Source organism: Lycorma delicatula, chromosome 1, assembly GCF_047948215.1.
Source record: "Lycorma delicatula isolate Av1 chromosome 1, ASM4794821v1, whole genome shotgun sequence".
Lineage (NCBI taxonomy): Eukaryota > Metazoa > Arthropoda > Insecta > Hemiptera > Fulgoridae > Lycorma > Lycorma delicatula.
The window spans coordinates 294,285,413-294,292,936 of NC_134455.1; the positions used below are offsets into that span (position 1 = coordinate 294,285,413).

The window sequence follows — 7,524 nt, forward strand, 5'->3', positions numbered from 1 at the left end:
AGATAAACGTTTGTCACACTAGTTACTGTGTATAGCCTGGCTGAAATGAGTGCTACAATAAATAATCCTGTGAGTTGTGGAATGCAATCAGTAATTCATATCTTTTGGCAAAAAACAAATCTGTTCCTGAAATTCATAGAGAAATTGTCGTTTTATATGAACCCAGTGTTATGTGCGAAGGTAAAGTTCACCGATGGTGTCATTTGTTTCACGGAGGAAGAATGAATGTTCACAAGAACATGGTGGTGGTCAGCTAACTGTGATCACAGATGAATTGACTGAAAATGTGGCAAAAATCCATGAAAACAGAAGCTCTACTGTTCGTCCTTTTGTTTCACAGTCAGTAATTTACATTTTAATTGAAAAACTGGGTTACAGAAAGTTGTTCCAGATGAGTACCAAAAATGTTTACAGAAACACACAAAGAAAAACATTTTGCTTCAGGTCAAACATTTATGAGATTCTATGAAAATGGTGATGATTAATGGAAACACATTGTGACTGGTGATGAAACATGGATATCGTATTCAGATTTTGAGACAAAGCAGCAATCAGTACAATGGCAGCATTCATAATCTACAAAGCCCAAAAGGTTTAAGGAAGAAATTTCAATGAAAAAGCTTATGGTTACAATTTTTTGGGACACCAAAGGGATATTGCTGATTAAATTTCTTAAACGTGGAAGAACAGTTAATACTGATACGTACTGTGAAACACTTAAAAACTTTGACTTCAATTCAAAACAAAAGGCACAGGAAGCTAACCAATGGGATTTCATTTCTCCACAATAATGCATGACCTTATGATTAATTACCTTTATATTAATCTAAATGAGTAAGTACCTTTGGCCTCATTTAAAACAATGGCTTGCATCGCAGAATTTGAAGATGAAGAGGAATTGCAAAACAGAGTAATTAATTTGTTTAAATCACATATGGGAGAATTCTTCAGTAATGGAATAATGAAGTTGGTAAGCAGATATCAAAAATGTATTGTAGTGAAAGGTGAATATGTAGAAAAATAGTGTGTAAATTTATTTTGTTGTAATAAAGTTTTTTCTATTTCTATTTATTACAATTTTATATCAAATTGTAATAAGCGAAAAAAATGCCTTGTATATTACGTTATCAATTTTCTCTCTTTCTCTTTAGTTAATACCATTAAAAAAATATGTATAAAATATTAATTGCATGCTTGGCTTGCCATTTTGAATTTTTTTTTGTAGAAAGTTATATTTTTATATTTTAACTATGGATGCATGGAGGATAATCAATTGTGCATTTACATAAACCACCTTCTGCAGTGTAATTAAACTGGTATAATTTTATAAAAAGCTATAAACTATATGTACTTATAATACAGTGTCATAAAAATTTATTTTTAAAATGTTAAATGAGTAAATTAAATTTACTCATTTTTAAGTATCAAAAAATAAAATAATATTAATATTTTTAAAAAACAATATAATTTACTCAGATGACCCTACATGACTACGTACAGTTGACAACTTTACCTGTCTGTATTAACAAATGCATCTCAGAGTCCTTAAATTTTGTAGATCTGTAAGATTTAAATATCATATGTAAAATATTTAAGTTGTACATGGCAATGCAGGCAAGTGTCTTTGCCTGTTAATTTAAGGGGTAAAACAACCTCCCTTGTATCTAAGCTGTTTCTGAAACAAAATTAATCTTTTATTTAGTTTTAATCTTAAATCTTTTGTTGACTTATAATCCTTATATGTTTGATACATGAGGTCTAAGATCACTGTTGTAGGCTTTGGTAAAAATGGAAGAAGAGGCGGTGTTCCATGGAAGTAAGAAAACCATGAGTCGTTCCCATCTGCCAGCATGTGGATATCTCACAAGAGAATCAGGGAGGTGGAGAAGTGATGGATAGGCTCAAGAAGAGAAGGAGGGAAATCAGTAGCAAGTCGAAGGACATAGGATGCCCGGAATTGGTGACACTGATGAAAGAGGTGGCTGGACTTACTGCAAGGTGAATCTGACCACCAAGAAAGCATCACAGAGGTGGCCAAGCGCTTCATTCTACAGGTGAAAGATGTCGCAGAAGTAACTGAAGACCTCTCCACACATGTTGAGAAGGTGAATAAATACACTGACGATCCAGACTGGTCTGGTGTCAATACAAGAACTCCTGAAGGCTGATGAGGCAGCAGCACTGAAGGAGGTGGTACCTGGCCTATGAACGGGTCATAGAGGAGGCAGACTTACTCAAAGAGGATGATGCCTGGGTGGTAGTGTTCATCCTTGATGTACTGGGCGACAAGCGAACCCCGTTTACGGGGCATATGTCAAGCTGCACCAGGTGCCAATGAGGTACCTCTCCCCTCTAGTACAGTTTTCCAGGAAATGTTGGTGGTAACTTGTTCTGGGATGGGATGGATCTGGAGGATGAAGGGGAGAAATATGTGGTAGTATAGAGGGAGAGAGTGTAGACTCCATGAACCACATCCTCTAACCCTTGGATAGGGTCACTAAGGATGGGGAACAAGAGCTGGCTGTGGCTATGACAAGAGGAAAACTGGGTGATCTCATCAAAATCACTGGAGTTCTGGGCAAGGCGCCAGGGTTAAAAGGTAACCTTGAGCAGTGGGCCCAAGGTGAGGGAGCAGCAAAAAACAGCGACAGTAATTGTAAGATGCTAGAAAGCCACCTACGCAGAACTTCTCCGGCTGGTCAAGGTGTCTGTGGGGAATGTAATGGCTCAGGACATCCTCTCTTGTTAGGAAGGGCTAGGGGGAAAGGATGTAGAGATCCACCTCAGAGAAGGGGCATCTCTGGTGTCTGCCAGAGGTGACAGTGCTGGAGAAGGGGCCTTTATTAAAGTCGGCCATGGTGCATGTGGGATTGGATGCGGAGGCTACCAAGGAAGAAGTTCAGGAAGCCGTCGTGAAAACACTGGGAGGGATGTTGACTGCCAGGGTGATGTCAATTAGACCGGCGTTTGGCAACAACCCAAAATGCAACTATGTTGTTGTCGGCCAGGGAGGTAAGTAAACTGACCTCAACAAGGAGACTGCTTATCGGATGACAGTCCTGCCAATTAGACCTCTGGCAGTCTGATACATCTTGCTTATGCTGCTGGGAGCAAGAACACTGTGGCACAGTGCAAGGGGCCAGATCGCAGTAGGAACTGTTTTAACCGCGGTGGTGTAGGTCACAAGCAGTCAGAGTGCAAGGAGCAGGCCAAATTTCTGGCTTGTGGGGAGGCAGGACACCAGATGGGCGGTCGGAACTATAAACGAGTCAAGAAATCAAATATTTGCAGTTAAATACAGATAGGAGCATGATCACTCATAACTTGGCATGGCAGGTGTTGATGGTCAGCGACATTGATCTGCTCCTGATTTCCGAGCCAAATATTTGGGTGGTAGCTGCAAACCCATGGAAACTGGACAGGAATGAGGATGTAGCCATCAGAGAAGTATCCAGCAGGTATGTGATGTGCAATGTCAGAAGAGGAGATGGCTTCGTTGTTATGGAACTAACCGATTATGTGGCAATCTGCGGATACATCTCCCCCGAACTGTGCTCCTGAACAGTTCGAGGGGTTCCTCAGAGATCTGGAGTGGGCTACCCGGAGATGCAATAAACCAGTCAATCTTACCAGTGACTTCAACGTCGAATGTGTTGAGCTGGGGGACATGCAATCAACGGGGATAGGCTACGACTTGGCTGCACTACTGGGGGGTTGGTCGAGCTGTTGGTGTTGAATATCCCCAAGGTCCCCACCTTTATTGGAAGAGGGGAGGGGTCTGTGGTGGATATCATGGCAATATTGGAGACAGCAGCGTACATCAGACCTGCTTCACTTTTGAGAAGCTCCAGCAGGCGGCATCGCAAATTAATATTACAAAGAGTCTAGGAACTGACAATTTACCAGGTGTTTTGGCCACAAAGTTGGTGGAGAGGCACCTGTGGGTAGTGCTGGATGCACTCAACTGCCCGTTTGGGGAATGTAAGTTCCTGTACCAGTGGAAAGAGGCCAGGCTGATGCTCCTCCCCAAGCAGGGTTGTAACACTACGAGGGAGTGAAATGTAGGCCCCTCTGTCTGCTAAGAAACAGTAGGAAAGCTGTAGGAGAGGCTTCTATCAGAGAGGATTAGGGTGGAACGGAGATGAAAGGGGGCTTCTCACTGATACAGTACATGTTCACAAGAGGAATGTTGACGATTGATACTGTCCAGCATGTGGTGGACTGGGCACAGGACAGAGCGAGAGCCATGTGGTGTTCAAGGAGGATACCACTGGTGATCCTCCTTGATATCCAGAAAGCCTTTAACAGTGTACCGTGGAGGATGGTAATGGACTCACTGAGTGCAATAGGGCTTGCTGAGTACATCATTGCTGTACTCTACTACCTCCACGAGCGATGGGTCTGAGCAGACACGGAGGAGGAGTGAGTGTGGAGTTTGGGATGTATGGAAGGGTGCTGTTCCATGCTCAGTCCACAGTGGAACTTTGTGTATGACAACCTCCTGAGCCTGGAGTTTCCAGGAGACACTCAGTCGGAACATATGCAGATGATCTGATGGTCCTGGTGTCTGGCAGTAATGAGGAAGAGGTTGAAGAGACTGTATGTGTGGCGGTCAGCAGGGTGAATGACTGGCTGGAGGAGAGAGGCCTAAGCTTGGCCCCACAGAAAACGACGGTGGTTGGCCGCAGAAGGACAAAGGAATTGGAGATTGTGGTCAGAGCCACAAGAGTGTGCACATTGAGATATGTGAAGTACCATGGCATGTGGCTTGAGAGGTCCAGCCTCTTCATCTGTCATCTTAAGGAGGCCACTGACAAGGCAGGAGAGGCCCTTGATTCTCTGGAGAAGTTGATGTGCAACAAACTGGGACCTTGGGTTGGGAAGAGGAGGCTCATCTTTTCAGTGGCAACTTTGATGTTGCTGTATGTGGCGCTGATGTGAGTCAAGGTGCTGGATACTATGAGGAATGAGATGGGTACTGTCCTCACTCCAGTGGAAGGCAACAATAAAGATGGCCTCTGCATATCACATGATTTCTGGTAATGTGGTAACCATAGCCAGGGTCCCCCTATCCATCTGCGGGCAACCCAGTTGAAGAAAAGGTTTGAAGGAACACCAAAGGCTGAAGCATGGAGGTTGCTGCTGCAGGAGTGGCAGGATCGATGGGACGCCTCCATCAAGGGACCATGGACAAGGAAGCTGATTCCCAGGATCGAGCTGTGGCTCCAGAGGAAACATGGGGAGGTGGGGTTCTATCTTACCCAGTTCCTCTCAGGTCACAGCGACTTCATGGCCTATCTCAACAGATTCCGCAAACAGACTTCCCCAAAGTGTATGTATTATGAAGATACACCCGAGCACATGTTTTTTTGTTGTGCTCGGTGAGATCATGTCAGATGGCAGTTGGGACTGGCATGGCTTATTCCAGACAGTGTGGTGGAGTACATGCTTCAAGGCAGTAGGGAATGGAGTGCTGTGGAGAATATAGTAGGACGGATCCTGTGGAAAAAAGAAGAGGAGGGCAAGCTCAGGGAGGCAGCTCTATAGGTCCAGGGACTGGGCTGCTGAATAGCTATGCCCGGCAAGGAGGAAACAGCCATGTGATGTTTGCCAGTGTTATATGATGTTCTGCTGTGTATTTAGTGATAAGATTATTTTGATAGTGTAATTTTTGTGTTTTCTTCGACTGTTTGCATATGGGACTATGGTTCATTATGTGAACTGCCAAGGGGCGGTCAATAGAGACTTGTAAATATGTGTACATAGTTTTAGCATAAGGAACAAATGCCTAGGTGTTAATCTTTTAGTATTAGTTGTATGTGTTTGGTGTTTGGTTAATGGACCATTTGGTGTTACGATAGTATGTTGATGGCCTTGCAATACTACACAGGAGGCCTGGTGGGTGATGGTTTGGGTGCATGGGTGTGGGGCACCGTAACACATAGGAAATATCTGAAGAAGTGTCACTGTGTTGTGCAATTAAAAAAAAAATTGGCTACAAAATGTGGCGATGTTTATGGCTAGGGAGGTAGCTCCTATGCCTAGAGTGTTCTTGTCAGCCCTCATGCAAAAGTGGGGGATCAGGACTCCCCAATAATGGCATAGAGGACCCTCGAGATATGTGAGGATTGCGGATAGTGAAGGGCGTGCAGAATGCACGTCTGGAGCTGGTAATGTAAAAACGGGGAGGGTAGCTCCCCAGCAGAGGGGCATATTTACTATCCATAAGAGAAAGTCTGTGTATCCCAATGAAGCTAGAGACCCCAGAAGGGAGCAAGATAGGGTGGGCAGGGACTACTGCCACGACACTCTGAGATAACTGTGATAAGTTATCTCTGACACTAACAGTTGTAACGACACTCTGATAATAAGACAACTGGCCCCAAGGGCCAGTTGCCTTGGGGGTGTTTAATAAAGTTGGAAAAAAAATCACTATTGTAGTAATTTACCAAATCCTGTGTTGATCTTAAGACACTTCTTTTCATAAATTCCTTGTTACAATTTGTTTAATCACTTCATGTTCATACATTCCTTAATCATTTAAAAAATGGAACCAGTATCTTATGTATTTGTTTTTTTTTGTTTCAGTGTGAATATTTTTAGTCTCTCTTCTGCTTCAGTGTTTGGCTGCTGAATTTCTGCAGTGTTAATTTTGAAAAATTAAAAAATTATTAATTAAAAGGTTAATTAAAAATTAACTGGCAATTAGTGATATTATAATATCACATCAGAGTGTAGTGTGTACTTAGGTTTATTGGATGTTGTCTCAACTGAATAAAAAATTTGTTTAAGAATTTAATTTGTTATATTATTTATACAGTTGTTAGAGGCAGAAGATCTAGTATTATAAATAAAAATTGCTGTATTCTAGAGCATATGGAGCTGTAAGGTTTGCAAAACATAATTTTTAAATAAAATTGTGGGATTTAAAAATTAATAAAATTTAAGGTACACCGTAGTACAAATGTATCATACTTTAATTTTTAACCTATATAACAGAGCCGTTCTAGCAGGTGTTTTGCTCTACTTACAGCTGTACATCTACTCCCCTCCACAAGCACCTTACTACAGTTCAGCTATACTGATGTAATTTAAAAATTACAATTAATTGAAACTGAAATAAACAGTTTGGTACTCTAAGTGGATTCCGAATAACAAAACTATAATCCCATCTGTTGTAAATAAAATCTTTGATCTGATCTGGATTGTAATTGTTTGTTTAGTAAGTTCTTACCAAATTTACTATTCAACTGCTAAATGTTCAAGTTAGTAAGTTATACTATATTTATAAAATGTGTAAATTGTAGTTTGTTTCTTCATTTATCAAATTCTTTCACATGTTTGCAAAAATTGGTTCTGATTTTATATAATATGCAATTATACGTTCTCTGTGTTTATATTTGTGTTTTGTTTTCCAAAATTGTATTTCATACAGCCACTATAGTGATTATTTAACCTTAAATTTCTCTGTACCACCCATTATCTGAGGCCTGGGCTGCTGTACACTGCAGATTTTAATTAATA

The 7,524-nt window shown here is 41.4% G+C and overlaps 1 protein-coding gene across 1 annotated transcript in view; it reads left to right on the forward strand.

Moving 5' to 3' along the window:
- The window catches only part of ND-B16.6 (NADH dehydrogenase (ubiquinone) B16.6 subunit), a 28,838-nt gene extending 22,039 nt beyond the window's left edge, over positions 1–6,799 (forward strand). The window contains exon 4 of the mRNA XM_075379622.1: positions 6,589–6,799. The gene's annotated coding sequence lies outside the window, so the exon portion shown is untranslated. The remainder of the gene's footprint in view (positions 1–6,588) is intronic.
- The last annotated feature ends 725 nt before the right edge of the window (positions 6,800–7,524 follow it).